Genomic DNA, 18349 nt, shown 5'->3' with positions numbered 1-18349 from the left:
AAACTAGGCCTTTAAGACCTGAACATGCTTGTACATGCCATTCTCTCTCATAGCACCAAACTTGTTATACTCGGCATAAGTAGTATTCCCTTCAAAGTCTTTCAAGTCCACACGCAGCATGCTGTTATCATCTGAGGTCAGGTGGTGAATTTTGTCCAGTCCGAGCCAAGATTCACCATTCAGATCACCGAAACTAACTTTATTATCACACCATTTAAACGTAGAAATCCACTGAACCTGTCAGTCTCTTCTGGAACACTGTCCACCCTCTCCGGCTGTTGTTTGGTCACATCAGAGGCAGGCAAATTGTCAGGTTTGATGGTGTACACACCATCTTTCCTTTCACCGGATTTGTAGATTTCAGCGCAGTTCTTGAAAACTAAAGAAAGAATAAACAATCTAGTTTGAAAAGCATACTGGTCTGTTCCTGGGAGGCTACACTCTTCTTTTTTGATAACGAATATATATTTCTCATGCCCATGGTTGATATTCATATTTTTCTACCGACCTATATAATAGTATAATATTCTCAGTTTCGTCAGCTTATTTCTGAAGATTTTGTTTCTAATTTCATCGTTTTCTTTCTGAAAGGAAGAGATGTTATAATTTTGAGTGTTTTAAATAAATGGCATCAGCAAGATTCTACCTGTGGTGGTTGTTTGTATAATTTCGCCATTGGAGTAATTTCTTGCGGGAACGTTTTTTTCGGATTGTGGAAATCAACGCAAAAATGGCAAAAATTAGAACCCGCAAAAAATTTCGCGCCATACTGCAAAACCCAAGATATATTGTAAACAGCCCAGATCTGAGAGGAAAGCTATTTTTGATAAACCTTAAAGTCCATGTCACAATAAACCAAAAGCGCCGTTCCATTCGCAGTTGGATCCAGCCAGTACTTGCTGCTAATGATGTCTTTACTTCGCTCGCCTTTATTTCCAGACACGAATGCGCTGGGAGCTCCGGAATGGAACCTACAGGAGCTTGGATCAGAAAAAACGAAATAATGAAAAAGAAATAATTTACTAATTATGCTGCGGTTTCCATTATAATATTAGAGTGTTTCTCTCGAACGAGGGTGGACTATGGGCTGATAGTTGCCTGCGAAATTATCATGTTATATAAAGGGGAGAAACCCACGCACACACATAGTCCTTTTTGCGCCTAAGTAGCACATAAGGCCGTATAAAACAAATAGAAATCCCAGTAACTTTTATCAATTCATCCAGTTAAGATTTGGAAACAAAATAAGTATCCTGGTTAGGGAACTTTACTTCATGAAATTTACAAGAATGTTGAAAGTGGAGTAAGTTAGAATTTTACGGGAGTTAAGATTCTTTCCAGTTGAAAAAGCTTTCAAGGACCGTTAACGAACGAACCCTCGGGAAAACCAAATTTACTAGCCCGAGGGAATTTTAGGAATTAATAGAGAGTTTGAGCACAGGCGTTTTAAAACCAAGGAAGACAACCGGAAGTTCACGTTCTCGGTTTTTACGCGTTTTTAACCCCCACCCCGTCCCCACGAGCTAATGAGTTGAAAAAGCTCTTAGGGTTTTAAAGCATTTACAACTTGACATTTTCAGCGAAACGTCGATAAAGCGCTCAATAGAAGAGAAAACTGGGCTTCTGGTCGACGTCCAAGTGTTTTTATAGATACGCCTGTCGCTCAAGCGTCTTTTGTAAAACCGTGCCGGGTCTGAGCGGAAATTTTCTGGTCTTGCCTCCTTGGTGCGGTTATTAAGTTCGCAATACTTTTCTTCTACAACGTAGTTGTAGCTTTGACAGGTGATTTCTGTATCACAGCTGATGTCACACTCGAGAAAGGCTCTTACGAGGAATGTTTTAAAGACGAATCCCTCTGGAGCCATGTCATTTAAGCTCCGTTCTTCTCTGCAGAGATCATTTCAAATGAAGAACTATGGGAAAGGACACAACAAAGTCGTATAGAAGAAAGCACTAAGAGAAGAAAGTGGAAATGGATCGGGGATGCGCTATGGAAGCTTGAGAATAACCCCGTTCCGCCCTCGAGTGGAACCCTCAGGGGTTCAGAAGAAGAGACCGCCTAAAGCAATCCTTGAGGCGAAGTGTGCAAGACGAGCTCGCCAAGAAGAATATCACTTGGATAGAGGCAAAGGGAACAGCCAAAAAAAGAGTCGGCCCAGGAAGGCGAAAAAACACCGCACATTAGTCGATTAACGTTTCATTTCACTTTATTGGGATATTCAGACCGAGATGTAATCTAGATATGCAATTTTCAGAGCTTTATTCATAACCCTCATAGATTCTGTTCGTTTTGTATAAACAATTATTAACCACAAACACATACAGTGGTCCACCTGTGTTCTGCCACGGCTGCACAGCATCTCGACGCGCGAATTAACTTAGGAAGTGCTGTAATCTTCTGAGTCAATTTGTCGGGTGTTTCGCCTCATTTCTATAGCCGTCGTTAGCTTTGCTTCACGGCATTGTTCAGTACTGTTTCGTCTCCTTCCCCAGCGCTGGCACGCCCTCTTTCGCGATCTTTTTCGCAACCTCTTTGCCTGACTGTTAATTCTTGCTTTCTGTGGTTATCTCGATGTTTTTTGCTTCAGTGCAACCCTATCTTAAAATGATAGATCAACCTCCGTTGTCGTTTGTTGACATAGCAAATAGAAACGAATTTTCTTTTTTTTACAAATCCCGCCAAGAAAAGATGGCATTCTTCCGCTCCTCCGCGAGGCTCCTCTCATTCTCCCCCAGAGTCTGTTCGGACGGCGTTTGGTCGCTCGCTCCCCTGTATGGTGACGTCATAACCAAATTTTCTCGGATTGATGGGTTATAAAATTTGCTAAGGAATGGGGCTCCGTCTTTGTGGCCCTTCGGGCCGCCGGAGCTTCGCTAAAAAGCACTGGGCGTACGACGAACTTGTTTATCACGATAGTCTTAATCTTACGCTTCCTATCTACGTATGAGTAATTGTGAATGATGACAGAATGTGTAGGGACGACGGTTTCATTAAACTCTGTCTAGACCGTATTTAGTAACCTAGCATTGTAACTGTATGGAACAACCCGCCGCGGTAAAAAGAAAAAAAATAAACTGTCATTTAAACGACTTATGTAGTTCATTACATTTCATTTGAATTTGAATTTGAATTTGAATTGTGAATAAACAGTTATGTTAAGTTATGTCATGTTAACTTTTCTCGCCTGAGAAATTGCGATTCCGTAAAAGCTCTATTAAATCCCCCGTTGTATTAAACCCCCTCTCTAAACCCCCTTCCCCAGTTTTTTTCCATGCGGTTCATTTGGTTTATTTGTTTTTTTTTTCCTAAACAAATATACACCCAAACACATAATACTGTTTACTACTCTTTATTAAATAATAAAGTTGGACTACAGTTTTATACAAGAACAATGTTAAAACGAAAGCGGCGTGTTTAAGATTTGAAATAAGCCCCTTTCCCCCCTCTCTATTAAGCCCCCTCTCTAATCAGCCACCCGTTAACGTGTGGTTTGAATTTCCGAGTTATGCGTTGTTATTTTATGACGTCTCCAATTTTCGTTTTGCGTTGAATATTTTGTCCCCTTTTCGTATGTTTATCCTTTGTTTTTAGTGTAGCTAATGTACACCTTGGACTCCCATGTTGTGATTGGATTAAGTTCGTACTCCTACGTGATAGGACGGGACCTGCCTGGTAAAATGTAATAGCCGCTTTTAAAGTTTTGCTCAAACGAGAATATCTTTTAAGGATCTGCTCCTTTTGCATGGCACAATAGGGGGATCTTTTAATATTTCGCTAAGCAATAATTAATTTGGATTAAGTGCCATTGTTAAACGGGGATGACAGGCCCTACTGGCTGGACTTCTACGCTTCTTGACATTTGTATATTAGCCGTTCTTTTCTTAATTTCGGTCTCGCGACCCTTTTTGCTTCACATGTGTTTCTGAAAGGCACTTTATGCTGTGTTTATTGGGGGACATTTCACTAGAGTACGGCCGTTAGACTCATAGGTCTGCGTTTCCTCTGTTATCTGCGTGTAGTTATGCTTGTTTTTTCGGCTCATTTACATCGCAAGATATGCTTTAAGCTCTTTAAATGTTACTTGCATTTTATGTTGTTACACCAGGCCCGGCTGTCTGATAAACTGTTGCAAGACGATTATGCTGCTTCTTATAACGAGTATAATATTTATCTATAAGTTTGTGTTAGAGAGACAATCTTATATTTCTTGCATCAACTTCATCGAGTTTTTTGTCTGTCGACTGTTTTGCGTGTTGAAAGAAATTGCACGGTTTCGTTCAGGCAAAGCGTTGTCTTCTTGCTCAGAATGTTCACCCGGCTCTGTGCTGTGGTCTTTACTGCTTTTGTTTGCGATGTTGTCAGATTTTTTTGAGACTGCTAATAGTCCCTCTTTTGTTAGGAGTCTCGTAGTCTTGTTTTTAAACGCCTTAACAGTTGTTTGAAGTCTGAACATTAGTGTTAGATCTAAAACTTACCTGTTAAAGCACCTCTTGTTCTTGTAGTAGAAATTAACATACCGAGATTTTTTATCCTCTGCTCTTTAACAGTTTTAAGTTCAATATGGTACCTAAAGATGTTGCCACCCCGGGGAAATTAGTTTCGTTAAAATGCATTGTGACTCGAATGTGATCGTGACTAAAACACCACACGAGTACATACGAGTGCATACGAGTACCATACGGATACATACGAGTACATACCAATGACATACGAATAAATACGAGTAACATACGAGTACATACGAGTAACATTCGGATACATAAAGACAAAAACGGCAACATACAGGTTACATACGAATACATTCGTTACCAGGAAGGTAATAAACATAAAATGTATCATTTCCGTTTTACATTTCATTTTTACATGTGCTCGCGTCCTGTCTTGCGCACATACGTGAGCGCGCGTAATTGCCTCAAACGCGCGCCTACCACACACACGCGAGTGTGCCACATACAAACGTACGCCATACGCGTGCTACACCCGCACAAACAAACCTGATCGCTGATGTGACATGATACGACGTTGCTCGTTCAATAAACGCAGATAACGATGATTGCACACAAAAAAGATTTAGCGCGAGCAAATGCCACAGAATTATTTTTCTCGAAGTAATAGCATAGTAAAAGCTTCGGGGTGTGTGTGTGGCGTGCTGTTGCGCATGTGTGTGGTACGCGCGTGTGTGGTACTTGCGTGTGCTCGCTTATGTGTGCAAGACATGACCCGCGCACATATAAAAATAAAATGTTAAAAGAAAAATGGTACATTTCATGTCTGTTACCCTCCTGCCGTCGTGTGCTTCTATGTATTCGTATGTAACAATATACTGCTATGTAACCTGTATGTTGCCGTTTGTGTCTCTATGTATCCGTAGGTTACTCGTATTCACTCGTCGTATGTTACTCCTATGTACTCGTGTGTGTCGTTACGACATTGTTTGCGTTCGCAAAGGAGAAATTTTGATAACCAAACGACTGAAGTGACCTTTTTTGTAATTTGATATTCTGTCTGATTAAAAACCTGCTAAATAATTACATAGTTTTCACGATTGCCTACAATGCACTGGTATCGCGCGTAAAAAGGATTGCTAAAGATTTTGATAAAGTTCACGTTGCTTTGATCGGTTATACTATCCAATTCAAGTCACTGTCTAATTCACCTGAAAGAAAGACAGGCAAAGTTCAAATTTATTTCCATAACTAGCCTTCTTTTGCTTTTCAAGACAGTTTCATGCCGCAAAGGGGGCGTAAAGTTTAAAGCCGCAAAACACAAGAATCAAACACCTCAAACACTCTTAATATATATTATTCGCCTACTCTGTGATTAAACTGCAGCGCTCTATGTTTTTGATATTGTAACAGGGTAAAGACCTCATTGCGTCGAACTGAGTGGCCGTACAGGCTTTTACATTTCATGTTATGATGTTTAAAGATGACTGTCTGGTTAAATAAAATGTTGGACCGTTGAATAAACGAGACTAGTCAGTATTTAGAAGTAACTGGGATTGCATTCAAGTAAGATGGAAATGCACCATATTTGTTTGCGCTCTGTTTCCATTAAGTTTGATAATCAACAGGGGAAATACCTGTCGCTTCTGTTGTGGTGACGTTTTGCCAAAAATTTACTACAGGAAAATAAACATTACAGACGTTCTCCTGTTTGGGTCACGAAAATAGCCTATTCAAGTCGCTTGAGTTTCCAAATGTCACAAATGTTCCCTAGTGTCGTCACGAAAGTTCCCTAATGTCACAAATGTTCCCTAGTGTCACCACAAAAGTTCCCTAGTGACGTCCTTAAAGTTCCCTATGAGCGTGACACAAGTTCCCTAAGTCAGGAGAGTTCCCTGTTTCCCTCACCAAAGTTCCCCATTTTCGTCACAAAAGTTCCCTTTCTTCTGGCTCTCTCACTCCTTCTCTCTCTTCCTTCTTCTCATTCATTCATTCATTCATTCATTCATTCATTCATTCATTCATTCATTCATTCATTCATTCATTCATTAGTAAGTAAGTAAGTAAGTAAGTAAGTAAGTAAGTAAGTAAGTAAGTAAGTAAGTAAGTAAGTAAGTAAGTAAGTAAACTTTATTTGATAAGTAGGTTGTAGAGGGGATTTGGCAGCCGAAGGGCTGATGTGGACCTACTATACACAAAATATAAAATTTTTCAAACACGAAAGATATTAACAAAAGAATAAGAACTATGTACAGGGGAAAATTAATAATCATATATACATATTTGATTCACTAGAACCTAATTAAGACAATATTGCCAGAAATTAGACAGATCAAAAATATATAAAATCATCTTTTTTTGCAGCGATCAAAGTCGCTTCCTTGCTGAAAGAAAACCCAGCAATGTCCTTGACGTGTTTCTTTAATATCTGCTTATACGAATAAAAATTTTCAGGTACTTTAACTAATCTATTTAAAACATTCCAGATTACAGGGCCTCTGTACTGTTAAGTGTTTCTTCCAGTATCAGATTTGAGGTGCACCTAACACCAAAATTTTCTTTTCGCTAAAATAATAAAGCTTATTTTGTGGAGTAATCTGCCGCAAAAATTTTTCGATTTGGTTAAATCTTTGATTTTCTATGGCTCGTCAAACTACGTCAAAACGCCGCCATTTTGGTTCACGACCGAGTTTAACGGGGCATGGGTCGAGGCCCGGATGTGACGTCAAATCCAGAACACGGTGATTCTATAAATTCGCATATTTACTTGTTTCTGTCGGGAAAGGCTGGGTAAGTAGTTCGAAAAAATGCTAGCCAGGTGCGTTGTAGTGGGATGTAGCAGTACAGCAAACGCACAGGAGGTACTGCTCTTCATGCCATACCGTTTTATGGAGAGATGATCGTCCTGAAGAGAAGAAACGTACAAAGCGATGGATGGATTTCGTGAAAGCGAAACGTGCAAAGTGAGAGGCTTCTGAGTTTGGTGATCCGTTCTAAGCGTTTCAAGCAAGATGATTTCGCTCGACGCCAGGATTTTCAGGGAGAGGAAGGGATTTTGCTGATTCCATGGCTTAAGTGAGACGAATTTGGAATAACCGCTTTTCCATCGATTCATTCAGCCGTTGTTGCATCTGATCTGATAAACAGCAGCAGTCACTCAGCACAGCCGATAGATACAGAGGAATGGTGAGATATTTTTTTCTGAGCAAAACTTGGTATGTTAGTTTCCTTCCTTGTTCAATTCTTTGAAAAAGAAATCTATGGGCAAGAAAGTCATGCGAACAAGCTCACTAGTTTGGAAGACCCACCGTTCAACAAATGCGGCCATGGAGACATTCAAGCAAGGAATGGCTTAGAATTAGTTTATATGTTCAGAACACTTTTTACATGTGGGTATTATCAATATACAGAGAACATACTTCGGCCAGGACCAGAACAATTTCAAGCTGTCTGTGCATGTGTCTGTTTCTGCGTGAGGCTTGTGGACTTGAATTGTATTTATAGGAAGTTTTAATTATTGATACCATGGCAACACATGCTTATGAGATTGCTTCTCTGCTGACCAAATGCTCTTGCAAATGAGGACACGTTGTTCCAGAAACATTGCCGAAGACACAAATATTTTCCCTCTTTGTCCAGCATGGCAAACATTGTTGCGACACAAAAAATGTTTCTGATAAATATTATTTTTTACAGGGACATGGTTGTGTCCATAACAATGCATCTGCAACTTGCTGCACTGTAGAAAAGCCATCATTCAACTGATGTTGTTGTTGTTGTTGTTCTTTTTATTATTATTATTACCATTACTATTATTATTGTTATTATTGTTATTATTACTATTATTGGTATCATCATTATTTAGCTCGTATTAGCTGAGCAGGAGGTGTGTATGGGAGAATCTTGACTGAGGACGGAACGCAGTGAGGTCTGTAAACACGACCGAGGTTAAGATTCTCCCATACAGACTGACTAAGCTTGGTTAATAAGATGTTTACTATAATTTGCAAACAAGAACAATTTAATTCTTTTAATGTAACTGGTTTGTACTAACTGACATTTTGCTTTGCTTTTTTTTCTCATCAGGCTTTTTGGCACTTCCATAATTAAGTATTGTTAGAAGAAAACAATGATTTTGAATTTTAGTTTACAACTTTTTCACTGCAAAGCATTACCAGTCTAGATACCGGTCTAGATGGGAAGATCTAGTCTGCTTTCAATATCAGTTCCAGCCAATCAGATTTGTGAATTTGGTAGTTTCCAGTCCTTGTGAGACAGAGCCATATTATTATTAGCTTGTCATTGTTTGCCAGGAACTAGATTAAAGAATACAGAATCACAAATAAATATAAAAATAAATAAACAACAGTTTTATTGTTGTCCAGGTTGATTGCGACATGTAAATGGCCAGTGAAGGGACACAAACATTAAATTTTCCACTTGACAATAAAAGAAAGAAAGGCAGCTGCTTCCAGTTTGTAACACAGGATTATAATAATTCACATTGCTAAGCACAAGTGAAGAAAAAGGGGTCCTTTTGATGTTTCATGGGCCTTTTTTTATTAGTGTGTTGTGCGTGTAAAACAAGCTGTCTATCTCTATGAATCAATAGTTCAGTAAGCTGTTGGTCTTCAGGTGAATAAGACTGATATGTTTTCGAACAAATGCCATATTTTTGCAGTATTGTACAGTTGTAGAACAGTTTGTGTTGCAGTTTGTCAAAATAAGTACAGTAAATATCAAGCACACTCTAGTTTTGTTCGAATTCCTCATGAAGGTCAAATCATTCAGAGCTTTCATCCTTTTCAACTGAAAATTCCTTTCTAATAATATTATTGCTACATAAAGGAATCCTCTTGTTCCTCAACATCCCATACACCAGCCTTGAGAACTCTTAGTATGAAACACTTCGTAACTAAAAAAGATTAGTGGAAAAAAGTTTTCTAGTAGTGGGCATCTTATGGTGAGGGAAGGGGGGGGGGGGGGGAGGATAGGGCAGGATACCTAAAAACAAAGTTCAATGAAGAAATCATAAAAAGTAACAGTATTGTTCGAGAATCACTAAAGCGTGTTTGTAACAGTGATACAGGACTAAACGGGTGTACACTAATTGTAATTCACACTTGACCAACCAAAGATTGCAATAACATAACCAGCCCCCTACCTACCCCCCCCCCCCCCCTCTTACTCGGGAACTTTACAATGACTTGTTTATACATGTAACTGATCGTTTCACAACTATACTTGTAAATTGGAAGAATCACTGTTTAGTAAAATGTTGTGTGCATGCATGTAAAGAGGGATTCGGAAACATTTTTTTATTTTATACAGCCATGTTTATGCCTGAATTACCTTTCTTTGCTGCCAGTTTGATGATAGGTTTGCTTCCCTTTAGTTTTGTATTTCCCCGCTGCTAATCTTAAACTCCATTTCTGAAGGCATACAGGTTTAATTCCTGGATATTCAGTAACACACTTTAAGATAACATCAGCGGCAATATCTTCAAGAGCAAGATCACTCTTTGAGTCTTGACAACCATAACATTCGTTGATGTTTTGAAGGGAAGCGACGCTACAATTTCCACACTTGCACGTAAAAAACACAAACACTGTCATGGGATAATCATTTTGATCAACATTGAACGCATAAAGTTAAAATAATTTGAGAAAGTGAACGGACTTGACTGTTATTACGAAAGTATATTAGTGCGAGATCGAAGAAGGCGCGAAGATCGTAAAGACGCACCACGCGCTACAGTCTTACTAGTATCACTCTTCGACTTCTACATATCATTGCCTTCGAGTCTGTCCATCAGAGCTCGTTCGAGTTCTTTGCCAGCATCCACCTCCTGGCATTTGGCTGTCCATTCTCCATCGGCCAGAGAGTAGTCAGCATATAAATCAGCTCGGTCGTCACCGTTTGACTATTCAGTTTGCGATGTTGATAAGCGTGAGCGGTCATTCTCTTCAGCGATATAATAAATTTCAGAGTTTTCTGAGTCAAAGCTCATTTCAGAATCAGACGAACTAGAAGATATTGTTAGTAAAAACAGAAATCGGTCGACTGCGGAGTCCCAGCGAAAGAACTTGTGCTGCCAAAAGGCTTCTACCCTCGGACAAAGTAAAAGACCTGACTGGGACAGCCGAAGCATTCGTTCTGGATTTGACGTCACAGCTTTAACTCTCCCCAGATTCCCCATGCGCGGTCGCGAACCATTCGAAACTCGGTTTCGAAGGGGCACAGAAATTCGAGGATTTAACCAAATCGAAAAATTTTTGCGGCAAATTACTTTTAGCGAAAAAAATTTTTTGGTGTTAGGTGCACTTTAAACCTAATGATATTAAATTGATTGGGAAAGCGAGATGACCTAGAAGTTGCATTTTTAGAGAAAAGTTTACAAGCAGATTGGTTTGAAGTTTCAAAGTACACCGCTTTTTGCATTAACATAAGAACGGACTTTTTGTAAAAGTAAGAGGAAGGGAGCCACTTCGATTTAATGAGACAGATGTCATCAGCCAGGGACGGTTGAAGGTTGTTTATAATACTAGAAGCTCTTGCGTGGATTAAGTTCAGAGAATTCATTGCAGAGGGGGAGCAATTTCCCCATACTGAAATACTATATGTTATGCTGGGAATAATAGATTTGAAGTATAATTCCTCAAGTGACTGTTTAGGAAGAATTCTCATTCTCTTTAGTGCTCCAACTTTTGGTGTGAAGTGTTTCTTCACAGAGTCAATGTACACAGACCATGAAAGTATATTGTCGATTTTAACTCCTAGGCAAGTGGTAGAGTCGATCAGGTTAATTAAGCCTGTCCCAAAGTAAAGGGGAGGGAGAGGACCAATAAAGGTGGATTTCTTTAAAATCATTGCCTTAGTTTTGATTGGATGGATGGTTAGTCGATTCTTGACACTCCACATGAGGACCTGCTTCATTGTTTCATTTAGAGATGATTTAACTTGGTCGACATTTGGGCCGATACAGTACACTGTTGTATCGTCTACATACATGTAAAGATCTCCTGAATCAGTGTGGTCAGGGAGATCATTAACGTATATGGTGTACAACCTGGGGTCGAGAAGCGAGCCTTGAGGAACCCCATAGTGCACAAAGTCAGTGGCAGACCTGCAGTTATTTACCTCAGTAAACTGGCGTCTATTAGATAGATAGCTCATAAGCCATTCATGGAGTGATCCTGATATACCAATGGCATGTAACTTATAAGATAATATGTCGTGGGGAACAGTGTCAAAAGCTTTTTAGAAGTCAATAAAGACCGCTCCCACTGTCCGACCGTTGTCAATTGGTATCTTCCACTTCTCAGTCATTGAAATCAGCATTCCTTCAGTCGAGAGTCCTTTCGTAAAACACCATTGTTTACAGCTTTTTGTGCCACAGCTGTTCAGATGATTATCAATTAGACTGCAAATCTGGCTTTCAAGGAGCTTGCTGGGAATACTAAGTAGTGAGATTGGCCTATAATTAGAAACATCTGCTGGACTTCCCTTTTTAAAAATTGCATTAACTTTTGCTAACTTCCATGGATCAGGAAAACTGGACAAAGCCATACTGTGATAAAAAACCGTTAACATGCCATCTGAAACCGATGATCCCGCAACAGCTAAACTACGAGACGAAATACCATCAGGGCCAGAAGCTTTGTTAGGTTTAAGGCTCTTAAGATCACTCTTGAGCTTATTGATGTTGACCTCCAAGTCCTGTATAGTAGGGGTAATTCTGTACACGAACTGACACTTTTCGTCGGTTGCAGGGAATTTTTCAGCTAGCTCCTTTCCAATGTTTATGAAGTAAGAGTTAATAAGATCATTCATTCATTCATTCATTCATTCATTCATTCATTCATTCATTCATTCGTGCGTTCTTTCGTTCGTTCGTTCATTCTTTCGTTCAAAACTACCGCTTCAAAGTGCAGTTCATGGGTAAAAATAGCTCATTGATGGGAACGATACCATATTTACTCGAATAAGCGCCGCCCCCGATTAAGCGCCGCACATCGGGTGGAAAGGTTAATAAGTGTCGCCCTCGAATAAGCGCTTATTCGAGTTTTTACATAAGATGATAAAAATACACTGTACTCGCTGTGTTTCAGCAACAGTCAGGGTATTGACATCGAGTGAAGCGTTATTGAAAACTAGCAGAAAATTAAAATATTCACGCGACTGTTATGCAAGCCAAAACTTACTTTAGCTTCAAGCCTGTAAGCCATGAAAAATATCATGAAGTAAATTAAATTGTGCAATCAAAATGTTTTGTCTTTGTGATATGAGCCTTTTAAATAAGCGCCGCCCTCGAATAAGCGCGGCACCGGAGACACGAAAATTAAATAAGGGCCGCGGCGCTTATTCGAGTAAATACGATCATAGTCGTTTTCCTTAAAAGAGCTGTTGGCCGGATATCAGTAGAAGTAAAGCCTCAACTGTCGCTTTCAAAGTTGTAGCCGCCAAAGTAGCTCCATCTGATCAAGTTGAACGCGCTTGTGGAGAATCTCCGTTGGGGCCGGGCTGGGGATTTGGCCCAGGCACTGGCCTTTCCGCTGGTGGACTGCTGGTGGTCAGCTGTCAAAGGACCGAGGGGGGTAAGATGTCTTTTACCGACACCTTCATTTACAACGCCTTCCAAACTAAAATGTGGTGTTCCAATTTGATAAAATTCAGAGTAAATACTAAGAACCACTTCAAAAATGGCTACTTTTTCGGTGTAAAATAGAAACCTGTCTCGGAGAAAAGTTATTTTTACGTTGCAGGCTTGGAAGTTCCGTTGGAAATGAGTGCAAAATTGGCCTAAAGTGAAACGTGGAGCTTAGACGGAAGTCTATGATTGCCATTTAATTCCAAAGACGATTTTTGCAATATACTAAGAATCTTAAACTGGTGTTAAAACTCAGAGGAAAAGTTTCCCTGTTTGCAAGGAATTAAAAAATTCTTCCAAGCAATTTCCTATTCTTTATTTGAATTGAAATGAATGTTTAAGTCACGCATAAGACACCAAATGATTTTTTTGAATTTCTTGTCTCGAGAGGTACCTCCATAGAAAACGATTCAAAATTTCTGATCCCCAAACAACACAAGAGAGGATTCAAAATTTCAAATCCCCCAAAGAACACTAGAAAGGGTTCAGAATTTCTGATCTCCCAAAGAACATTAGAAAAGGTTCAGAATTTCTGATCCCCCGAAGAACACTAAAAAGGGTTCAGAATTTCTGATCCCCCAAAGAACACTAGAAAGGGTTCAGAATTTCTGATCCCCCAAAGAACACTAGAAAGGGTTCAGAATTTCTGATCCCCTAAAGAACTCTAGAAAGGGTTCAGAATTTCTGATCCCCTAAAGAACTCTAGAAAGGGTTCAGAATTTCTGATCCCCCAAAGAACACTAGAAAGGGTTCAGAATTTCTGATCCCCCAAAGAACACTAGAAAGGGTTCAGAATTTCTGATCCCCCGAAGAACACTAGAAAGAGTTCAGAATTTCTGATCCCCTAAAGAACTCTAGAAAGGGTTCAGAATTTCTGATCCCCCAAAGAACACAGGAGAAGATTCAGAATTTCTGATCCCCTGCAAAACCAGTGTTACATCCAATGTAGCCACATTAAATCATAACATTGAAGACAGGGTTTAGATCTCGCTGCCTGCCTGAACAATGTCTAATCAAAATATTTTTTCTTGATAACAATATTCAATTAGAAATTTTATACAAATATAGCATAATTCTTAACAGATTCCATACACTCAGATTATACTGAGAGAGTGATGAAGAACAAGTTTCTTCACAGCAGTCTATTAATATAAGTAACTGTAAACATCACACATTGTATTACAATGATCTATGCACTTCAAAATTACAGTAGCTGTAAGTCTAAAAAAACAATATCAAACAGTACCTAAGAGGATAGGAAAGTTCAGAATTGACCAAAAAAGTGAGATTACTCAAACTGCACAACTGTAGGCATAAATGCAGACTCCACTTTCTCTGTCGGAGTTAGCTCACCTTGTGTGAAGGAAAAATTTCTAACAATTTCTGTTTAACATGGAAACAAGGCACCTCACTGTTATCAAACAAAAAGAGCATTCAGGAACACTACAGTACATTACAGGGATGACAATTAAGGACTGCAATTTACATGTACATTTAAATTTGCAGTTGATACATTTAAGTGGGTCGATGTACTCTACATACATGTATACAGTATCCTCCAAAAACCTGTTGTCATATAGCAGCGGCCATGGACTTTAGCTTTGCCCAACATGTTTTTACATCTTCAATCTAACTTTTTGAGTGGGCTACCAGTTCATTCACACTTCAGTTACATAACCAGTTTAACCATGCTCAAAGGAGAAGGGTGTGGGTAAAATTGTTTTTATAAAGACCTGACAGATATGGATGCAAGTATTGTAGCTAATGCTACAAGCAATTCTATTCTTTCTTCTTTAATTTGGCACACTCATCTTGGAGATGTTTCCTGCTAGCTGGCAATAGTTTGCTGTCCTCAGTTAAAGAAGCCCTCCCAAAAACGATCATATCTTATTACTAGTTTATTACTAACTTCATGCTACTTGCAACTATCTCATTCCTGGTTGACGGATGAAAATCTCTATCTTTTTTCTATCCAAGAGGTTTTGTAGATAGAGGATAGCTATCTTTGGCATGGCTTAAAGTTAACTAATATCTATCCATCAGATAGTTAGGAAATGGATAGACTAGCTAAAAACTAGCTTCCTGTATAGATATTCAACAGATACTTAGATGGCCTAGCTATCCACTAACTTGTCTATCCAAAAGCCACCACTACTGTAGTAAGCCAAAAACTAGGCTATCTGAAGACTAGTCCTTATATTGAACAATAAAACACTATCCTATCTGAAACCTACCTCTGCTGTAGTTAGTACAAAGATAGCCTATCTGAAAACTACCCATCACTCATATCGCACTGTGATAACCTACCCAAAAGCCAGAGATAGTAAAAAGATAGCAGCCAATCTAAAAATTATCCATCACTCATGTACACGTAGCACTTTAATATTAACCTAGCCAAAAGCTTTCTTAGACACAGGTGGTGAAAATATAGCTAACTATTGAAAACTCTTCATTACTCATTTATATTGAACTTTGATACCTGCTCTTCAAATCCTAAACCTAAGTGAAATCTCTGTATTTACATAGGAAAATGTATAAATAACTCATAGTTTTATTTAAACCTGCTACAGTTGTACATTAAAATTTAATACCAAAAACTAGGCACATCCAGATGCAAAAGGAGGACAAAATCTGGCTGGAAATGAGTTTCCATTATGTTGCGATTTATCACAAAACTTACTTAAATTTAACATATATCTTTCAAAAATCTTGTTTGAAACACTTCTCAGCTACTTAAATTGGAGTCTAGTAAATGTTTACATTCTTCAGTAAATTTTCATGAAATGTAAACAGATTTCGTGACCGGAAAAGTACAAAATATTCTTGAAATGAATTTCAAATTTCAATTACATTAATTTCTTCATGAAAGTATTTTTTTCAATTAATTTTATCCATGAATCATGTGTTTTTCAAATTATGGTAAGCTTTATGTACAAATTTCTGGAAGTGGTTAAAAGTAATCTTCCATAACCTAGCTGTGAATTACATCTGCTGTTCTAAATAACCTCTATTTGCATAACGAAATGCCAAATTATAAAAAAACCTTTGAAATACTGCCCAATTAAAGAGAACTTCAACCACCCTAATGAAAATAACATCAGTCTTTTGCAACTCAAGTAATAAGTGGGAAACAAAAGGTCTTGATAATGTAATATGCACATCTAACATAACCTCAAGAGTACCACCATCAACCTGAAAATCAAAAAGGTGAAGGGTGTTGCTTTTTGATATCTTGTGTTTTAGTTGTTGTATAATAAATACATGTATGCCCACTTGATCCTAGACAAGATATACACTAGCTATATGAAGTATATGTAAACTACATGAGAGAGCTCGCATTTATTGCACTTATTGTACTTTTACAATGAATGATTTTCCCAACGCGAAATTGTTTGTATATTGTTGTGTTGAATACAGTTGCTTTCATAACTCCTTTAGGAAATGAACATTTGCATTCACGAAATCAACAAGACTTAACAGTGTGTTAAAGCATCTGCATCTTCTGTAATCTTCCACGATCAATTTAACCGGCCAGAACGTTTCCAGTATTTCAAGAACCTTCACAAATTATGCAAGAAAATCAGTTTACCTTGGAAAGCTGCAGGGACCACAAGCTTTCTGTAAACCTGACGAGTGTAAGAGAAACCGCCAGCTGCTGGCAAATAGTTTGATTGCCACACTGTTTTGCCGACGAAACTTCATACTTTTCCACCTTTACTGGGATTTGACTCAACTGGAATAACAACGGACATCTGTAAACAATTTGTGACTGCTTTCCAACGTAGAGCAAGGCTATAAAATAACAGAGAGCTTTGTTATCGAATCCTAACAACATTCACCACGATCTTTGCCCGCCATTTTGCTGTTTCCATCCGATCCCATAATCCTTCGGTGAATCTGATAAATGAATACTTTTGACCAGCAGATTCCCTTTCCAAAGGAGTCAGTTATTTGCGCGCAATTTCGAATCCAACATTGTCAATAGCAGCAAGAAACATGGAATGATTTGTCCAAGTTCAAATGAGTATCTTGATTGCTTCGGTGAAAGAAAGGAAAGTCGCAGAAAAGTAAGTATATCATAATTGTTGCTCAACATTAAAGTTAGCTGCTCAATCTTTGAATCGAAATCAATGTTGTGGCTGAAGAAATTTCGTTGTTATATTTATTTCGCGATCACTGAAACACAAGAAAAACGTTTGTTCTCCTGATTTTATTAGCACCCGTAACGAGGAAACTATTCACACACATTTCCTATGTATGAAATGCTTGCATAATAGCTTGTTAGTGTGCTTTTTGAAGAGGTAACTTAAAGTTTACACTGAATTGATTTGAAGCTACAGATCACGCTCGATACACTTCACTACCGCATTGCCTACATACTGCTCTTTATTCTTTACAAAAGAATACACTCCCGATCAATTGATTAATGAAAAACAATGTTAATTCTATCGCTATTTATAAGAATATTTAGCTTCAATTGCTTCATTGCAGAGCAGAGGGAAAAAAAAGGCAAGAATAGCGGCCGTCAATCCGAAACGAACACATTAAAGCAGAAAACGGAGGTGGCCCAGACGGCAGCTGAGTCCTGATTAAAATTCTTGTTATCTTTGATGTGAACTTTAAATAACAGCTTGTAATTCTAGAGCCTAAATTCATATCTTTTTGAATTGAAAATAAAACCTTTCACTGTCCGGCATGAAACTGCAATTTTTGTCTCGATCCTTTGGCGTGGTTTTAAATCGTTATAAATAATGACCTATCTGTGAATATTTCATTTGTGTACTTTTCTGATGCCCTTTGCTCTGTGATCCATTTTGTCTGTAATGTGTTTAAAGTTACTATCCAATCGTTACTTTTTAGCTATCAGACATCTAGTTAATTTCTTGTGAATTATAAATAGACGGCTATTTCTGTCCTGTCACCTGATAAGGGGGATCAGAAATTCTGAATCCTTTTAAGAATTATAGGTAGATGACCGTTTTGTTCTGATAAGTTATGCACTGGGGGATCAGAATTTTTGAATCCCTTTAAGTCATGTGGGATCAGAAATTCTGAATTGTTGTAGAATTATAAATCGACAGCTCTTTCTATCATGTCAGCAGATTTGGTGGGGGAGGGGGATCAGAAATTCGCAATACTTTTAGAACCATGAACAGATAGCCGTTTTTGTCCCGTGAAGTGATGGGGATCAGAAATTCTGAATGCATTTAGAATTATAAGTAGATGACTGTTTTGCTCTGACGGGTTGTGGAC

General features: G+C 38.5%; 2 long non-coding RNA genes and 1 pseudogene across 2 annotated transcripts; 1 reads left to right on the top strand and 2 right to left on the bottom strand.

Annotated features, from left to right (window-relative positions):
- Window positions 1-3: 3 nt before the first annotated feature.
- Window positions 4-18349, bottom strand: part of LOC149106809 (uncharacterized) — an 88785-nt pseudogene continuing 70439 nt past the window's right edge.
- Window positions 14196-16824, bottom strand: LOC149106812 (uncharacterized). The gene is made up of 2 exons (XR_016209627.1): window positions 16686-16824; window positions 14196-16288 (listed from the first exon to the last, which is right to left on the bottom strand). It is a non-coding gene; the product is annotated as an uncharacterized LOC149106812 (long non-coding RNA).
- Window positions 17018-17803, top strand: LOC149106811 (uncharacterized). Its single transcript, XR_016209626.1, has 2 exons — window positions 17018-17163; window positions 17588-17803. It is a non-coding gene; the product is annotated as an uncharacterized LOC149106811 (long non-coding RNA).

Source organism: Orbicella faveolata, unplaced genomic scaffold (genome assembly GCF_042242905.1).
Source record: "Orbicella faveolata isolate gen_17 unplaced genomic scaffold, um_ofav_v1 contig_3, whole genome shotgun sequence".
NCBI lineage: Eukaryota > Metazoa > Cnidaria > Anthozoa > Scleractinia > Merulinidae > Orbicella > Orbicella faveolata.
The sequence above is the reverse complement of the archived record's forward strand: the minus strand, read 5'-3'. Positions and strand labels throughout refer to the sequence as shown.